The following is a 20,504-nucleotide window of genomic DNA, read 5'->3' as shown; positions in this document are numbered from 1 at the left end:
ACAAAATGATGAGCTTCACTTACAACACCTCGAAAAACTATAAAATCAATAGCTTTATCAATTGTAACACGACTCACGTGATCTACGTCTTAGGGTGTAGTTGTAACATCATTTATGTGGGGAGCACCATCCGCCCTCTAAAATCAAGAATCCAAGAGCATAGAAGGGCAATCATGAATAAAGACAAACGCTACCCAGTAAGCTCACACTATGATGAGAAACATCCAAATGATACCTCATTTTGGTTCCATGGAATTGATCACATACCACTGGATAAAAGAGGGGGTGACCGTGAGCTAGCTGTTAGACAGAGGGAAGCCAAATGGATTTGCCATTTGCGGGCGACACAAAGGGGACATAATACAGATAAAGAACTTCACTACTTCTTGATATAATCTCTCCCCAAGTATAAGAAGTCTCCCCGTTTCCATACCTATAATTCTAATTAGAGGTCTTGCTTCCATCAAAACACAGGAGATGTTAATGTAACCGGGTTGAACAAATGGAAAGATATTATGTCGCTCTGTAAGAAACAAATTGCTGTAACATTTTTTCTTCCATGTTTTTCCTATTTTTTCACAGGTATATCATCTATTTTCTCCTTTGAAGTTATACTTTTTTACCCAATAATATGTAATTCCTCATATATATTGTAACACTTTTGCATAGTACTTTCATAACTGTGTACAATATTGCCCTATGTTGTAACACCCATTTCTCTTTCAAAACTGTAGTGCCTGTATAACAACATCTACCACAAATTGTAACTTTTCTAAGACACACTTGACCGCCTACTACGGACATTTTTCTCATGTGGTAACATTTCCCCACTGGACTCTTCATGAGGGACACTTTATCACTCTGGTACCTTGTGTGTTATGATACCTCACTATACCCATTACTTTTCTCTGTCTATTTACCACATTTGGGAACCACAATCCTCTGTCCACACTTTAGTTTGGTGACATCACTGTCGGACGCGCCTCCCCTATCTCTCATTATTCGACCACACTTGTTACAGGGTACTGACCTCCGAAATGTCGCCAATCAGTGATGTGTTGCACCCTCACATACCGAAAATCGGTCGCTTTCCGAATATGTAAATATGGATGCCCTCTAAACATTTCATCCCTAGCAACCATTGTGGACCAAACTCCTGTTACACAACAATGCCCTGGTGTTAGCATATCCTGCTCAAAGTAGGCAACTTCTATGAGCTGACCCCTGGTATTACATTAATGAAAATAGCATGGACTCTCATATTTGATTTGTCCACTCAAACGTCTGATTTTCAACTATGTATCACTCTTGAGATTATTTACTATTATGACACTAAATGCTCCTCATGCCGACTTACTGCATTTAAAAAGTACCAATCGAAAATAGTATGTATTTTCATGCTTGACTGATCCACTTAAGCGACTGACTTCCAGTCAAGTATCATTTTGGCTGTTACTTTCTATTGTGACACCAAACACTTCACATGCCGACTTACTTCGTTTTAATAGTATCAGCCGAAAAGAGCATGGACTTCCATGTCTGTTCGATCTACTCAAACGACTGAATTTCTGCTACGTATTATTTTTGATTAATTTGGTCATTATTTTTTATTATGACACCAAATTGCAATAAAGATCGCATCGTCGGTAACACTTTAAGATGGCCGCCACATTAGGATATAGACTCCACTACTTATGGCAAGGGCTGATCCCGGCGTCATGTGACCATTTCCCACTGATGACGCACCCTGCTTTAAATACGGCGCGCGACGAATCTCCGGTGCATCCAGTATTCCAGGAGGAGGAGCAGTGGAGAACGGGGGCCATACCTAAGGTAAGCGACACTGCCAGGCATCGCTGGACTAACCTAAACGTGCGTCCGAGGGCTTTTTTCATATAAGGCCTTAAATCTTGTGTTGTCGATTATTTACAGGCACCGTTGCGTCACTACGCTTTTGAAAACCCCACTGAAGCCGGACACTTTACCGAGCGCTCAGACTCCCCTTCCCCTACGGAGTTCCCCCGAGGTACACCTCTTTGATACTAGGGGTACTGGCAGCTACTGGGGGAATAAGTACATTGGGGCGGGACCATGGGTTTGCCTACAAACATGTAACTAGCATTTGTCATTTGTTATTAGGCTACCTTCGACACCATTCTTTTGTAGATGTCGTTTTCACTACCTTATGCTCTTTAGACAGGGCTTGTTGATGCAAAACATTGTGATATTGCAACTTTTTCATGCCGACCTCAGTGAATTACATGCTGCCCAACAAAGGAGTGCAGTTATCTAATGCCGCTCAACAAACCACACCGTGACTCTGTTACTTAGCACAATTAACAGGAGGGGGCTTAAAACTGGCCACTATAAATGGGGGCATCAAGTGGGACCAAAAGATACATGTTGGTCCATGACACCTGTATAAATGGGATAATTATCTCTTTTTATATGTAGGACTATGATTCTAAGGATGTTTCTTTTAATATATATATATATATAGGACTAACATTTATATATCCGCTCAACCTCTTACACACAGGGGTCCGGAATTCCTACCTCTATTGACTTGCCATAGTGACAGTGACCAGACATTCCGGGGGGACTTGGATCATCATTCCACTTGGAACCAAACACAAAGTATTTTGCAGGTATTATATACCCTTATTTTTGATATAATCATCCAAAAGGGATCACTTCAATCGCCCTCTTGGTTATCCCCTATTACTTACAACAACAAAGTTATTATTGGTCTAAAAAAGTTTAGGATCTTAGACTCCCTCTATCCCCCACATCGTTCCGTTTCGTAACTACCTGAAAATCACATTCATTATAACTTACCTTTTTAGCTGTTCCCCTCTTTTTCATCATTACAAACAGGAACTCAATGTTCCCGCGAGAATGATTGAATTTGTAAATAACGTTTTTCTTACGCACTTTGTATAATATTTTCATTATAGGTACACACTGTGACCTACCGTGACTGTCCTTTAAACTGTTCTCGAAGAAGTACGACCTCAAGAGACACCACACGGACTAGATTGTCTAGTACATGGTGAGCGGCAGCATTCTCTCAACCATTTCTTCATGCACTTTAGGGTCACTTGACCTGTGCATTTTGGACCTCATCTCACCACCAGGGACCTCTTTTTTCCTTGGTTTTCACTTTTCAATCTTGGACTTTAAGTTTGAGCACAGGGTAGTCGGATCACATTCCTTCACCTTGATCTTTATTTTTCATACTGGGACTAAGGATATCTGAATCACCCTTCTCTCTTTCTATCTTTTCCAATCGTCCGTATGGCTTGAACACTTGCACATTTCAGGTGCCTAACTCTCCAATAGGCATGGTGTGGTGTTTTTAATCAGGACCAAGCAATTTGGCTGGTACTGGCCCTGTGATTGCATAGTACCGGTGAGGAGGTATATGCTTTCACTAGGTAATTTTAAAATTTTAAATTGACACTTAGCGGATTTACAACTTGGTTAATAAGTTTGGATCTATGGGTGCGTACGTTTATGCAACTTGGCTTGGACTGGTGCCCTTTTTGGGTAAATGTCTTTTTAATATCTGTTAAATACTTATACATGTCAATGTATTTTTGCAGCCCTGATGAAATTCCCAAGGCACGAATGGGAATGAAACGCGTTGGCTGTGCCGCTGTACGTGAAAATAAAGAATACTTTTATAAATAAGAACCGAAGATCTACAATTCTTTTTGGACTTTCTTACACTATTGACTTCACTGTGTGCGCCTCTCTGCTCTTACATAACTATTGGTCTGATATACATCCTTGGCAGCGGATGGTGAGAGTAGTCGCACCACCTAATAATTCTGAAACAGACGAAGTGGATGTGCGGAACCTTGGTCAGCTGCTGGTTGCTTCTGTTCATCATTTTCCAACAGTGCTTAACAAGGAAAATACATTTGCTTCCATTTTATCACTACTACCTAGCCTTAACGAGGCCACAACTATTAAAAGAGTGCAAGATGAAAAGAAGGGGACAGAGAACACATGAGACCAGTTGCCTAAGTCTCATTTTCCGTCAGTTGGTGTAATTCTCTTGGCTTACTCTTGGATTACTCCTGTCTTACTCTTGAATGTTTCCTGATATTCTCCTGACATACTCCTAAATTTGCAGGAGTATCGTAGTCCTACAGCCCGATTCATCAAGCGAAATTGCGCTCGCAAAGGGCCAGATTCTAAGAATCTGGCCCTTTGCGAGTGCAATTTTTGCATTTGGGATTCATCATCCCAAATGCAAAAATCGCTATTAACGAAATCGTTTTTTTGCGAGGAATTGGATTTAAGGAATCTCTAATAGAGATTCCTTAAATGCAATTCATCAACCAGTTTGAAATTGCGAATTCTCAATATTTGGTCGCAATTTACCACGAAGTCTGACTTCGTGGTAAATTGCGAAAAAAGAGAAAAAAGCACTTTAGTGCATTTTTTTCTTTTGCATGTTACACACACACATGTCCTTTGGACATGTGTGTGCGCAACACCTGTTTAAATTTGCATTTAAGGGGTGCCACAGGGTGTCCTTTGGACACCCCTGGCACCCTTGAAATCGCTATCTTATTTGCGATTAGCAAATTGCTAATCGCAAATAAGGAATACTCCTCATTCATTCCTATGGGCCTTTTGGCCCATAGGAATGAATGGGGAGTTATTCCTTATTTGTGATTAGCAATTTGCTAATCGCAAATAAGGATTGTGTAGGAATCGCATCTTATTTTGCGATTCCTACATGAATCCCGTTTTGCAAGTCTGTAATAGCGATTCCTTATGAATACCTATTACAGACTCGCAAAACGGGTCATTGATGAATCTGGCTGCTAATCTTTGAAATCTTTGCATAGGGAATGTGGAGGCGAGAATCAGAAGTGAGGTTTGGTGTTCATTTCTCAGTCTAGTCCACGGACTGAGAGGGTCCCCTTTCGGTGTGTCGCATTGAACCCAGTCATACGTTTGTGCATGATTCACACAAGTGGAAATAAAATGCATGCGCACAAGTGTGTAAAAAGGATGCACAGTATACATAAGGAATGCATAGATTGTGCTCACATACATTCTGACCGGTAATGGAAGAATGCAAGTGGGAGAACCCAGGTAGGCTCAGAGGAGTCGCAACTTTGAGGTCATTAAGGATACGCACCGTGTGCAGTCAGTATTAACTTGCATCACTATGCACCAGGCGAGGAAAATGTAAAAAATGGGATAAAGTGTACCAGTGCATTCAGATGTGTGCAGAGGTGCACTTTTACAGGATGCTGCATTTTATCATGCAGTTCTATGAATTTATAAAGGGTAACAAACTACTAGATGGTTTTTAATATCCTCTACAGTAGGTTGTTGGATACTTATTAATATTTGTAATGCTGATGATATCTTCCATTCTCAAAACAAATTCCCATCGATTGATTGCATAATACATACGGATATTAGCAATAACAACCTCAAGCCGCCGACCCTGTAGGATTCTACAAAGTTGATGACATACATCGAGGAAAAATAGAGCTCGCCTGACGTGGTCAATTAAGATGACGTAGATAATCTTTCACCTCTGCGTTAATTATAAAAATACAATTAAATGGTTCGCCTCGTGCTAATTTCCTTTTCTACCGTCCCGGCATTCTAGAGAAATGTGGAAACATGCAGAGTTTTACATGATTGCTAATGGAAGTAATGCTATTACAATAAAGCATTATAGTCTACCATGTAATGGGTGATTTATATGCAAATCCGAGGCCGGGCTAAATGGCTTTTGACTTATGGCTTCTGACCGCGAAAAAAGCGAATTTATGATACTGTTCCATTTATTATAAAGAGGCTTTATAGGGGACTTCAGACACTTTGGAACACATGGCCGGTGCACGATCTTAAAATTTCAACAGTTCATTAGGAACATGTGATGGGCAGCCATATTTTTGAAACTCTTTACAGCAGCGTTTATTTTTAGAGGCCAGATGACAAGCCTACCGTGTTAGATTTGTTGTTTTTCAGCAGCTTTCGATTGGTTACGTGGACTTCAATCGTACAGTTTTGCTACTGTTCCCGTAAGAATTCACTCACGCGCAGCGATCCTGGGATGCTCAGCACTGGTTTGGGCGAGGAAGTGTTTGAGGATTTGTTTAATCCAGCAAGTAGGAGACACATTCGGAAATACAAACACAGAGGCTCTAAGGCCGTGACTGGCTGCTCGCCAAACTGCTGAGGTGATGAAGACATGTCTGCCACATTCAAAGATGCCCTCCGAGTGGTGAAGACTTTCCGATGAAGGTGTAAGTGGGAGCACTTTCCACATAACTGCCATGGCATCCGGCCCACCATACCATGGTGGCATGATCATTTTTTTAATATTGTTTTTCAGTAACCTCCTGTTTGGTGTTAGTTTAAGAAAAACAAAGAAACAACGTACCAGATAGATCCTCTTGAAATGTTCTCCCACTGACACTGTTGTGTTTTGTCATGCGCGTGGCCACCATGTCTTAAAGAGATGATGAGCATGTTTTACATGGCGGTGATGGGCAGAATAGAATAACATTCGAAGGCCTGGCTTAATAAGGTGGACATTCTGGAGCTGTGGAGTTGGTGGTCGTGCGAAGTCTGGCCACTTGGCAAGGCACTTGTGACAACAGAATCAGCTGAGCCTCTGCCTCAAGAAAATACGCTTTCTCATCACCTTTAAGTTACACAGGTAAATTAAGATGTGGGGTTCACAGAAACCTGATCAATTTTGATGGGTGCCCCATTATGGTACCTAAGGACCTTAGGATAGACTGGAGATTACATGATACTGCCCTGGGTTGGAGTGATGCAGAACTGACTACTAATGGCAAGGAACCCTTTTGTACGGAGTTGGACTCCAAAGCCATCCACACTGCCTCAGATCTTCTTGTGGGAGAGGAATGCAGAGGCCCAAGATCAATTCCATCTGCACCCCATCACCTTTGGAACCATCAACGCCTGTCCAGTTCTCTGCGGACAGCACTGCACCGCCTCCTCGGTTGACCATCACAAGTCTGATTCTCGGGTACCTATGAAAGATGGGCATATATAAGGGTGTGACCTCGGGCTTCTGTAACATTATTGTGAACCACCGATTCTCCACAATCCGTTTTCACAATAACTGAAGGAATGATGGTCAGATAGATTGTAAACTCAATATTCCATTGTTAAATGGACAGACCTTCTGACCACCTGTGATAATCTCTTGAAGGAGGCTTATCTCATGTAAACTACTTTAAAACATTGCACAGATGGCACTGGTCACCCAAGACACTGAGACACAGTCCTTGTGCTGGAGGTGTGGGTCGCCTGATGGAGACATTGTACATCTACTGTGGGAATGGCTCCCAATCACCCCGTTCTGGACTCTCATAAATACCGAGACAGGAGAGATAATAGAGGTGACAGCCTAGCTAAGGCCCAAACACTCCAAATCCATGATTTTGGTCAATACCCGGACATCACTAACCAACAAGCACACTGGCTGGCAAAAGCATTGGCCAAAATCTGTATTTTAAGACTCTGGAGATCTAAAGACTGACCTACTTTGGCATCATGGCTCCAAGAGATGTACAAAATAGCAGCCTATGAACAAGGAATATGTAGTCTGAATGGTCAGGGGACACGTGTAAAGATACTTGTAGACACTTCATGACTAACTGATGCGGAAATGATACCTACTATGATTCCACCATCCACCATTACACTAAGGAGCCCTTCTTATCCTTTCGACCCACCTGTTCCACAGTTTCATCACCCGCACTGATGTTTATGTTATGCATGGTCTCTGCTAGTACTGCTGGCATTCCACCCTTGTGTGCTTTCTTACAATGAGCAGCAGGTGTGACTACCCCTGGTACTGAATAATACTCAGCTGATGCATGTATGTATCTTTGTTAAAACCTCAATATAGAAATGTTAACACTGAACGTGGGAGTTAAGAAAAATTACCTCAGCAGAGAGCAAAAAGGCTACCGCAAGCCAGTTTCTCAAAACTCCTACCACACACACAGACCCATTATCGTAATCTGTCCTGCCCTTTCAGTGAGCTGAAGAAGGCTTAGAATGCAGGTGAGCAAACCCTGCTGTCCACACTCTAAGCCAATCTCAGAATTCCATAGATGGCCATCTTGTGTATTGTTAGTAAGATAGTTTTACATTTTGTTACCCAAGAATCTTCTTCGTTGTGTAGTGTCTTTCAAAACAACAAAATAAGTGCATTAGAATGACTGTTTCAGCTGGAGTAATAAGAAGTGTTTTAGTGTTGCTCATTTTAGCCACTGTCCCAGCAGGATGTGTTCGGTTACTGAGTACGGGTCACCATTTTTAGGTCGAGCCTGGGTCGCATATGCGCTGCTCTGCGAGCCATGCTGTATTGAGTTAGGGATTTGAAGCCCCACCCACTCTCCGCCCATATTTTTCGTTTGCTTGTGTCATTGTCCTTCGTAAATGCTGGTTTCTGATTGATTAATAGGCTTGTTAGTGCCTCCTTAGTACCGCCTTGTCTTCATTTGAAACATCCTTTGGCGACTGCCCCTTTTAATTTTGTTGCGACATATGTTTTAATTTGTCTGTACCCATTATTTTCTTTAATGGGGTTAACCCAAGTGCAGGCACGACGTGCTCTCCTTACATTCAGCGCGCCATGCACGCTTTCCCTTTCCAAGCAGCCGGGATAATGGCAGGCGCTGGTTTGCAATGTCATATGTCTCGCATTTACAAGAGTTTGAGCTGTACACTCGCAAATGTGAGACCTATGACATTGCACATGCTTGTTAAAAAGTGCTTCCAATTTTCACTATGCTTTTGTCTATATGGCACATACTTGTATGTTTGCTGCAGTGCAGAATGTTGGAGTGCTGACCAAAGTGGAAGTGCCTGGGATGTCATCATTGGAAAGTTGGGGCTGGTACTAAAGTGCTGAAGAATGTGACAGCTGGGCACTGGAAGAGAACTGGAAGGAGTCAGGAGTTGACAGGAGACCGGGTAGAGAGGCCCAATCTGTAGTTTAACATAGATAATCCTGACAGGAATCTTCGTAAACATAGACCTGGAACAGCTGGATATTTGAGAGTCACTCAGGGCTTCTTTTAGAGTTATCCTGAGGGAGGTCCTGGGTTCCTGAGATTGCGTTTGTGTTTCAGTGATTCCACCTTCCGCAGTAAATTGCTGGATGCGAGCTAGACCCTGAGGTAATTAGTGCCCAGGTAATTGCCTGGATTCCACAGTTCAGCAGCCGTGAGGTAATGGATTTGTTCCTTCCTCGCCTGATAAGCTCTAAGAACACTCAGGTGGGACAGTTGAAAGTGATGGATGAGTACGGCAAGGAAAGGGGATGTACAGTGTCTTATCAGCTTAAGCAAACTTTGTCAGAAACAGAAGCTAGGTGGAACAGAGCAATCTTAGTCGTCAAACCTGTAATACATTGTTTGCCAGTATCACTAAGTCATTAGTGATGACGTTTACAGTTTACTAGTAAATGGCGAGCACATTTTGGATAGGAAGTCATTTTTAGAAAAATACGCATACTAAGTTTCCACTATTTTGTTTATGTATCAATGGCTAAACATGGAGGGGAGGGAAATAAAGGAGAGAGTATATATTAGGTTAAGCAGAGCTTGGTACCTGTATACATGTCAGTTACTTCTTAAAGATTAACAAACCAAAAAATATTTTACACCAAAAATAGAGATAGTCTTTCTTTCGAATAGTACAGTACAGTGCGAGTACTACAGTAGGAGTCAAATGTTCAGCCATGATGATTTTGCACACCTTGCTGTTAAAAATAAATGATCCTTCATGAAAAACAAAAGTATGTCCAAACACAGTAGACACAAAGGTCAAAGAATTAAAGTTGACTTTGAAACTCCATCTCCTGTTGGTTACCTTCCAGTGCCAATAATGCCCTATTATTTACCGGTAACCTTCATTTCTCCTGGTCACGTTGTCCACATTCCATTCCTTACTTATGGAGATGACCATCTCCCTGACAGAAAAAAGAACCGAGGAATGCTGGGACCCCTAACCCCCCCCTGCCCCCCACTGAGAGTACTTAACCAGTACTTACCCAGCATTCTGCCTGAACTACCAAGCCACCAACAGGAAGGCCGGCCATGCAGGAGGAAGGGAGGGGCGTAAGGAATGGGACGAGGACAACAGGACCAGGAGTAATGAAGATTACCGGTAAGTAATAGGGTATTATCCCCAGCTCGCTCCAGTCCTCGTCCCATTCCTTACTTATGGAGCATACCAAAGCCTGAAACATGGCCTCCGAACCCCCAAAGAACACCCAGGACACCACACCACAAAGCAGTAGCCCAAGTGAAGCAAATAGGAGAACCACAGGCAGGAGCACATAGCCTTCAACACCCCCAACCATACAACAGGGCCACACCCTCCAGACAAGCACGAGATGACCACGGCCAACAGAAAAGCAGCCAACCCATGGCACCGCTGTGCAGAGGGCAGCCAAAACACACTGGGAACCAAAAACGAATGAGGGTCACTCGCCAAGGAAGCACCAGAGACCGCCCACAACAGAAGGACAGTGACAAGGCCCACATACGGAAGAAGTCCCAAGGTGACCAGACACACCAGTTAGCTTTGAGCAGGCCAACAAGGACACAAACAGGGATGTAAGACCCAGCACCCGAGAAGTTGAAGGCACCAGTGGCAGAAGCAGCCAACCACATAAAAAGCATAAGCAGGGCAGCCAGGCCCCACCAACCCCAACTCCCAAAATCAGTAGGGAGCCAGCCCTGAAGGCGACAAGGCAGAGACCAACAAAGCCAAAGCCGGAAAGGAGTAAAACCATAGCGACCCCAAGGCCTAAGGGGAAAGCCCTAGAGGGGCCGAAGCAACCATACCATCAGAAACAACCATCACAAGGAGGATCAGAACAGTCTAACCCCCCTACAGGTCACAAAAAGACCAGAAGGCAGCCAGGCCTAGGACCACCAAGCAGCCCCCTCCCCAGACTGAACAGCAGAACTGAAAAAAAGCGAGCCCAAACAGACAACAGTAGGAAAGCCCAGCAAGGCGGAAAAAAAACAATATGAATGCCAAAGAAGAGACAAGGGGAAGCAAGGAAAGCCCCCACAAGCCAAGCCCCAACCAGGAAACAAAGGGTGACAGGGCCAACAACAGGACCAACCCCAAGAATACTGGGGAGTCCCACAGCAGACCAGCCCAGATTAAAGCGGACAGGACCCCTCAACAGGGCCAAGGCGCAGAACCAGAGGACCAACCAAGGGCAGGGCCACAGAGACCACACCAGGAAGGGAATAACCATGGACCAAGTGCCAGTCCCACCAACCAGAACGACCTGTCTATTAGAGAGCTCAGAGGACACCACCACTGAAAACCCCTAGCGGAGGACCAAGCCCCAGGGTAGGAAAGTCCAGTACCAACCACCAGCGGCAATACAGGACAACCTCCACATCGCTCAAACCGGGAGGAGCTGGGGCACAGGAGTAGACAAACAGGTCAAAACCAAGGCACCCCCAAAGAACAGAGGGGACACGGGGACACAACCAGGAACCCCGTCCAACAAATGCATTGCCACCGCTAGAAGGAAGTAGGAACGACGAGCACCAGAACACCAGCTGCCTGAAGACTAACGAGAAGGACCAGGCCGCCAGAAACACAGACCCCACCCGGACAGGAAACGGTAGGGGGAGAGCCAGAGGTCAGCCCATGAAGCACAACCCCCCACCAACAATGATGCCAACAACAGTAACCCACCCAAGGAAAACCAAGGGGTGGACACCAGCAGACCCCGAACCTGACCAGGGCACAGCCCCAAGAAAGGGGTGAGGCAAACCCACTAGGCCACTGAGACCAGGGGTACCCAAATACCATACAGATCCAACAGGGAAGACCCCGCTTCAAACAACACACACCAAGGACTACATTAACAACCACAAACCCTGGGGTTGACCAAAGACAAAAAAGACAGGACCGGAGAAGACCAAGTCGTCAGCCACCAAAAATGAAATGGGAAACCTGGAAGGTAGGAAAAACCCCAACCAAATAACAAGCCGACCAACCGGCCAGGAGAACAAAAGACAACACCAAGGGACCACCCCAAGAGAATTTCAAGACCAGCCACAGAAGGGCCAAGACAAAACCCTATGAGAGCCCCAGAGCAAATGGAGACGCAGACGGCCTCTGGCCTCAGAGCAAAAATGGTAGGAAACAAGAACCATGCCAGGACCACTAGAATAGGAGGGACAAACTGGGCGGCCCCCAGCCCAAGCCTGCAGATGCCCCTACAGGCCCCCGAGAAATCAGTCAACTGAACCAGAGACATGCCAGCAAAGACAGGAGTCCACCTACACAGCACCCCCACAGGCCAGGAAGGAGCTGCACAGGGCCAACAGCCACAACACCAAAACCCCCAACCCCTGAGCACAGAGAGAAAGCTGTTGGAACCAGCTACAACCAGGCCACAGAGGAAATAAAAAGTGGCAGGAAGCCAGGGCAGACACCAAGCAGCCTGCACTGGCACACCAATGCCAACGCCACAGCCCAGCCCACACCTGGGAAAGGCAGGTGCAGAGTAGATGCCAGAGGAAAGGGCAAGAAGGCCGGACCGGTCTCCAGCAACACCAGGGAGCCCGAAATACCCACACCCAAGCAAGGCGTAATGTGACCAGGATAAGGGAAGCCAGAAAAGGCCCACAGAGACAAACCCAAAAGTTCATTCAATCAATCAATTAGGATTTTTGAAGACCGCTACTCACCCATGAGGGTCTCAAGGCACTGGGGGGGGGGGGGGGGGGGGGTTGAGCAGCTTTGTGGTTATCCGAAGAGCCATGTCTTGAGATCCTTTCTGAATAGGTGCAGTGTCGGGCTTTGTCTGAGGCCGAGGGGAAGTTAGTTCCAGGTCTTGGCCATGATGTTGGAGAAGGATCTGCCACCCGCTTTGACTCTGTGGATGCGGGGAACTATGGCTAGGACTAGGTCGGCAGAGTGGAGTTTTCTCTTGGGAGCCTGGAAGGAGATTCTTTCGTTGAGGTATTGGGGTCAAGTGTTATGGAGGGCTTGGTTGGCATGTGTGAGTAGTTTTAGGTTATTCTTTTATTGAAAGGGGAACCAGCAGAGGTCGCGGAGGTGCTGGGTGATGTGGTCATGTCCTGGGACGTTGACGCCGAGTCTGACTGCGGCGCTCAGATGGTCTGGAGTTTGCAGAGAAGTGCTTTCTTGGATCCCGTTTAGAGCGCGTTTCCGTAGTCCAGTCTGCTGGCGATGAGTGCATGGGTGACAGTCTTCCTGGAGTTGGGGGGATCCATTTGAAGGTCTTGCGGACTATGCGGAGGGTATTGCTGCATGTGGAGGGCACAGCATTGATCTGGCAGTTCATGGTGAATGAAGTGTTGAGTATTATGGCGAGGGTTCGAGTGTGGTCCATAGGGGTGGGTGAGTTTCTGAGGGCAGGGAGCCACCAGGTGTTGTCCCATGCGGAAGAGGTGAACCAGAGGATGACAACTTCTGATTTCTCCAAGATGAGCTTCAGACACCAGCTGCTCATCTGGGTTGCGATGCCCTTCATCACTTCTTGGAAACTGTGCCTGGTGATGTTGGGTTCTTTGGTAAGGGAGAGGATGAGCTGGGTGTCCTTGGCATATGAGATTATGTTGAGTCCATGTTTTCTGATGATGGTTGCGACGGGGGCCATGTAGACATTGAAAAGCGTAGGGCTGAGGGAGGATCCTTGGGGTACTCCACATCTGATCTCTGTAGTTTTGGAGAGGAAGAGCAGGAGTCCTATTCTTTGAGTTCTGCCTGAGAGGAATGATCGAATCCAGTCTAAGGCAGTTCCCTGGATGCAGGCGTTGTAGAGTCTGGCGGCTAGTGTGAAGTGGGAGATGGTGTTGAAGTCTGCTGAGAGGTCTAGGAGTAAGAGGGCTGCTTAGTGGCCTTGGTCAAGGAGGTTGTGGATGTCGTCAGTGGCAGCTATGAGGGTGGTCTCTGTGCTGTGGTTGCTGCAGAACCCAGATTGAGCTGTGTTGAGGATGTTGTTGGTTTCTATGAAGTGAGTTAGCTGGATGTTGAAGACTTTCTCAATTACTTTGGTGGTGAAAGGAGATGTGCCTGAAGTTCTTGAGATCTGTCGGGTATGCGGAGGGCTTCTTGAGGAGGGGTTTTACTTCAGCAGGTTTCCAGTTGATGGGGAATGTGGCTGGCTCGAGGGAGCAGTTGATTGTTTGTTGAAGTTCGGGGGCGATGGCTGACCTGTGGAAGTTGTGCTGCGGGCAGAGGTCAGTGTGAGCTCCGGAGTGGATGCTTGTCATAGTCTCTGCGATGTCGTCTGTGGTGAGAGGGGTCCAGATGAGGAGTGTCGACTGGATGGCGTTGCTGGTGGGGAGTGTTGGGTGGGTTCCATGGTCTTGGTCATCGAAGTTGTCGTAGAGCCTCTTGTAGTGGAAGAATGAGCTGAGTTTGTTGCATTGGTCTTGGGAGGGAGGGACGTCGCTAGTTTTGCTGTTGGGTCTGGTGAATTCTTGTATGATGGAAAAGAGTTCCTTGGTGTTGGAACTCCTAAGGTGCCAAGGTTACGTCCAAGGTGCCAAGACCCCAACGGCCCAAGCCAGACACCAACCGGTGGCAAGGCCCCACAACCAGAAAGCCCTCAACCAGGAGACAAGGGTAGAGAATGCACTACCAAATTAACCGGTACAGGCCAACGATGGACACAACAAAGGCATAGTGAGGCCGCCAGCGGCAGAGCCAAGGCCCCACAACCCGACTTGAAGCCCCAGCGCAACACCAAAACACAAGGAAGAACGAGCCTGGAGGGCACACTGTTGCACAATCCATCCAGGGAGCAGAGACACGAAGAGGGACCGCACAGAGCCCAGACCAAAGCAGAAACAGCAACAGCAGGGCTACCAAAAGGCCAGAAAGAGCAGGTACCGGAGACACCAGCGGCATAACACCCGCCCCCTAACCACAACTCTCCAGGTGGAGAAAACCAGCAGAAGGTGGGCAAGAACCCAAAGGACGAAGCCCCAATGGAAAGAACAAGCCCCAAGAGGAAAGCGTCAGGACCCTGCCACCACTGCAGGGACCCAAACCCAGCAATAGTAACCAGTAACACAGCCACTGAAAACAGACACCCAAAAGGCAACCCCCAAAGGTCAGGACTAGACTACCCCCTGGAGGCCAGTCCCAGAAACCAGGAAGAACCCCAACCAGGAGACACGGACAGCCACAACAATACAGTGATCCCTGAGAAAACAGATGCCAAAGCCACCACCAAGCAGACCAGAACTGCTGCCAAGGAAGTCCGAGGCCACACCACCCACTTGGGGGACAGAGGCAGGTAGAGGCAAAGCCCACAAGCTGTACCCAACCTGACACAACCATAGCATGGCAACTAAACTCCTAGGAAGAGCACCATGACACCAACACCGTCAACCCCAGACTCCAAGAAGAGAAAGGATCACCAGCACTCACAGCCCACAAGAAGATGGGAACAAGAGGCAAAGGAGTGAAAAAAACAGGGTGCAGGTGTAATTCGTACTCCAGGCTGTAATGCAACTAAAACCAGTGGACTGCACAAGAAGCGCACAGGCACCCAAATCCAATGCAGCATCAAAAGGGCAGCTACAAAGAAATACAGAGATGAGTCAGGGCACAGCTTGCTTGAAGAACCATGTCACACCTGTGAAAGCACTGATATAAAGGCAGGGAGAAGGAAAACCACCAGCCATTGCACCTGATAGGCAGCAAAACGAGCACACAGCAGAAAAAGAAAAGAGAAACATTATGCGGTACTCACCATGGGGCATAACGACTCAGCAGGAAACAAAAATACCCCAAGGACTGCTCAGGCATGCCAACCGAGACTGGTGTGCCTGGAACCAGCCCGGCTGATCTGCACTGAGACACCCAGAGGCCAGGCATATACAGAGCACCCCCAATCCAGCTCCGATGTACCATGCAGCCACCGCCTGCGACTGCCAATCAGGACAGGACCAGCGCACGGGGACCAGCGCCCCCAGGCATGGGAGAGGCCCATGAAAATGACCCACAAGCTGAGAGAAGGAGCCAGAGCAGCCAGAAACATGCCACTGCAACATGTCTTCCCCGGCCCAGCCTCAGGAAGATGCTCTGCAATAACTTGGGACTCCTCAGAAGACCCAATGCACCAGCCCCAAAGAACCATCAGCCAATATCCATGCCTCCCAGCAAGCCGGGAGGCACAACCACACACCATCAAGGAAAGCCCCGCTGACCGATGGGCACCAGAGAGGACACCACTCCCGCCCGACAGGAGCAGCAACAGCACATCACCTCCCATTATGTCGGCAGACAGAAAAAAGAGCAAGCGGAATGCTAGGTAAGTACTGGTTAAGCACTCCCAGTGGGAGGGGGTAGTGTTAGGGGTCCCAGCATTCATCAGTTTTTTTTCTTTCAGGGAGATGGTCATCTCCATAAGTAAGGAATGGGATGAGGATTAGAGTGACCTGGGGTAATGAAACTGGGACAGTATTTCAGGGGATCCCTGGCATCCACCCATACCATATAGCGTCAGTCTAGCACATACATGTTCAAGGCAACCAGATTATATTAATATTCTGCCCAATCTGTTCTCTCTCTTCTCCACCACTGCCCCTCATTATTTAATATTTATATTAATACAAAAGTATAACATATATAAATACTAAATACTAAATCTGATTCCCCGGTAAATTATACCTTCAATAGACTGGGTTGCCTCTCTATTCTAGAGTACATCCTGGTGGATACCAAACCTTGGCATTGGGTAACTGATTTTAAGATTGTGCCCAGACATGGTAGTGACCACAACGCCCTGATTCTTGAGACGGTTCCGCCCTGTCTCAGTGATGTAATTGAAGATTAATCCCCAACTGCTTCTGGGTTAATCTTAACTAGTTGTAGGAGGAGAGGTAGATGGGGAACATTTAGCCAATCTCAGGAAAAGCTAGCCTCCCTCTACCAAAATGTCATTCCATTTCTTAAGGTTGCAAACCAACTCAGTGAAAATGTTGATCCCTCTAGCACCTTTCTTGAAATTGCGGATAACCACCAAGGTTTAGTAACTGCCTTGGCTAATATTTTTTTCCCCAATACACGATCAAGGGAAAGGGGTTTTCCAGGGCACCCTTGTTATAGTGGCGATTGTCACAAGGCTAAGCAAGCTATTGTCTTAGCTATTAAATCTAATGACATGCTCCAAATGAAAGATAAGCGGCTGGTCTATAAAAACATTATTAAATGGGCAAAAAGAAATTGGCAGGGAGACAAACCGGAGAGCCTGAGAAGTGCTTTATGCACCATGGACATGAGGACTTATTGGAATTTAGTAAATATTGGCTGTACAGAGGGTAAATCAGCAATAGAACCAAATTTAGGGGCCTACGTTTGGAAGGCCCATTTTCTTATATGCAAGGGCAGAGGGTGACGTAGGGCAACCTACGAATAATTGCCCCCATTCCCAGTCATTTTACTCTGATGCTCCAGTAATCTCCTTAAAAGAGATAACGGACGCCTTAAGCAGGGTAATTCCATCCAAGACTCCAGGTCTAGATAAGATCCCTTGCGACTTTTTTCGTAATTGAGCCTAATATTTGACCCCATACCTATGGACCCTGTTTAATGCTAGCTTCCAGGGAATGCCAATTCCTTCGACTTGGCTGGGGGAGGAAATCATTCGGATTTATAAAAAGGGCTTAATAAATGTCACTCAGAAGATATACGCATGAGTGCTGCTGGGCCGACTACAGAGCTGGATGGAGGAGTACACTATTCTTAGCCCATATCAGGCCGGTTTCAGAGTAAGAATGTCCATAATTGACCACATTTTTAGGTTGCAACTATTGCATTGAAAGACAGTGTCCCTGGAGGGTGGCAGCCTCTATATGATCTTTGTGCACTTAAAATCGGCATTTGATTTGGTCCCTAGGGACAAACTGTGGGCCATTTTATTAGACTTGGGGGCCCTCCATATCTCTGTTACCAGTTGAAATGGCTTCATGAATGCAATTGTGCCCAAATCAGGCATGGAAAAAATGGTGAGCTCACTGATCTCATATCTATAGACAGAGGAGTACGACAAGGGTGCATGTTGGTCTTGATCCTCTTTTGCCAATTTATTAACGGTTTAGTGGAGGCCTTGATCACAGGGAGGGATGTAGATGCTCCTAGGTTGGTGAGCCGCAAGGTACCAGCCTTGATGTTCGCCGACGATACCCTCCTGCTATCTAAGTCCCCTATGGGAATACAGAGGGCCTTAGACAGCTTTCACTCATTTTGCAAGAGCAGGGGCTTAGAGATAAATTTTTCAGAAAACCAAATATATGGCTTTTAATGCAGGAAACACTACACAACCTAATCTTGAGTTAGATGGGAAACCACTAGAGAAAGGGACCGTCTTTGAATATCTGGGAAGAACACTTACTGAGAAAATGGAGTGGGGTGCACAAATAAAGAAGGCTAAACTAAAATTGGCCCAGACAACGGGGGGATAGCAAAGATGCAAAGGAAGTACACTCATAAAACGCTTGGGCCGGTGATGGAAATTTATAAAGTACAAGCTAGGGCGGCGGCTTTGTATGGGGCAGAATTCTGGGGCCATTGGCCATCCGACCCCCTATCTAAGATCGAGAATTTCCTCTGGGTCTTCCCAAAAGTACACTGCTCATGCTGCTTTGAATGGATTTTGGGGTTGGACCAATTGCAGAGGATGTTGCCCTCAGACCCCTTTTACATTGGTGACGCCTTGGAATTACCCCAGAATTAGCCGCTTATAGAGAGGAGCTAAAGGAAGTGTTAAATTTACAGGGAGCAAGTAAAATCTCATAGCTGGTGTTTATTAAAAACTCTCTAACAGCCATGGGGATGGGTGACCTGTGGGCTAGTGCTGAAGATAGTTGCCTGTCAATATCTAGAAAGCCCCTGTCAAAGAGCTTTAGGGAGTACAAATTTACTCAGATACAGGGGAGCTCCGCGACTGGTGCATTAACTTCAACTTTCTTAGAGATAAAACAGCAATACAGGTTAGAAGCTGCTCGTGATGATATTCACCCATGCCCTTGCTAAAAAGCTTTATCTGCAGTTTAGATACAGAGTACTGCCACTATGTGCTTTTGCAAATAATTTGGGGGGTAGCCTGACCCAGGTTTGTCCGGTATGTAATAACACACCAGAGACGGACCAACATGTATTATTTTTCTGCCCGGCATACAAAAAGGCGATGTTTACTACAGCTATGCAGAAACCTCGGAACAAAACACTGCACACAAGCTTTTAGGATCCTAAAATATGATACTGGTATGCCCATTGCATATTCAGTTTCTCCTTACCTTTTTTCCAAGTGGTGTGCATGTCAGCTATTTTAAAATTAGGGCTCGCTCAATCCGATCATTTCATTCCATTGCCGTGATTGGTTGTCTTTTTAAATCTCATCTTGTCATATTTTAATGTCACAAATGTGTACCTTTTAATTATTTGTTACACTTTAAAAAAAATTAGGAACTTTACAAATAACACTGTAATGCACAAGCACATTACACTGGAAAACTCAAATGAATGAATTGTGCTGTATTCTTTTTTAAATTTGTGCTTTTAAGGCCTTTCAGGCTGAAATAAAGAATTCTTTTACTTGAATATTTATATTTCCTAGGTGTTTTGTAGGACATATCTAAGTTACCTTTTTGGCCTCTTCATAATGTTATCCCACTGGGCAGATGGTTAAGGGGCAGGGGTACTGGTCAAGCAGCAGAGTGCTCTCCATTTGGCAGGGTATGATCCTATGTGAGAGAAGAGTTGGTTCAGGTTCGATTTATTTGAGGGTGAAAACTGTGTCTAAAGCTCAATATTTGCCTAGAATGAATGCACACGATTCACCATACAGTAACTGGGCCATTTCCTGTTTCAAAGAGGTAGAAAAATCAGTGTTACATGTCCCCATCTCAGTCTTGTCTATTGACTCCACTGAAGATCTTTGGCCAGGAGTGCTGTCCAAGTAGCACAAATTATCTCACCCAAGTTTACTGTTGCCTCTTCTGATGGAAGAAAGCCATTTTCAGCCCCTGGTGCAAAGGAACTGTAATATTCTGTTCAAACGTAATCATGATGCCTTGTAAAGTCAGGCAGGCAGGCCTGCTCTTGAGTAAGTGCAATTTCAGATTTACCTGCCATGTAGTTTAGGATGTTTAAGCAAAAGCACTAAGCACACTGCACTTGAGATGAGTCTGCAAAGTTAGATCTTGGTGAAATGTATTTTAAGCCAGCATAATCTCGTATAACTTTGGTGATCCATGTTACAATTATCATGAAGAATTGCCTAAACTTGCAATATTCTGCCATATCTCATAAGTACATGACTTTGGTGGCAAAAATATTGCACAAGCTCATGTCATCAACATGAACAAGAATAGGCAAGCAGCTACCATTTGCGACGTTTCTGTTTTTTGTGCCAAATGCATCTTTGAATCCAAAATGGATGTGAGTATGCATTT

The sequence above is a fragment of the Lissotriton vulgaris genome, chromosome 1_1 (assembly GCF_964263255.1).
Source record: "Lissotriton vulgaris chromosome 1_1, aLisVul1.2, whole genome shotgun sequence".
Classification (NCBI taxonomy): Eukaryota; Metazoa; Chordata; class Amphibia; order Caudata; family Salamandridae; genus Lissotriton; species Lissotriton vulgaris.
The sequence above is the reverse complement of the archived record's forward strand: the minus strand, read 5'-3'. Positions refer to the sequence as shown.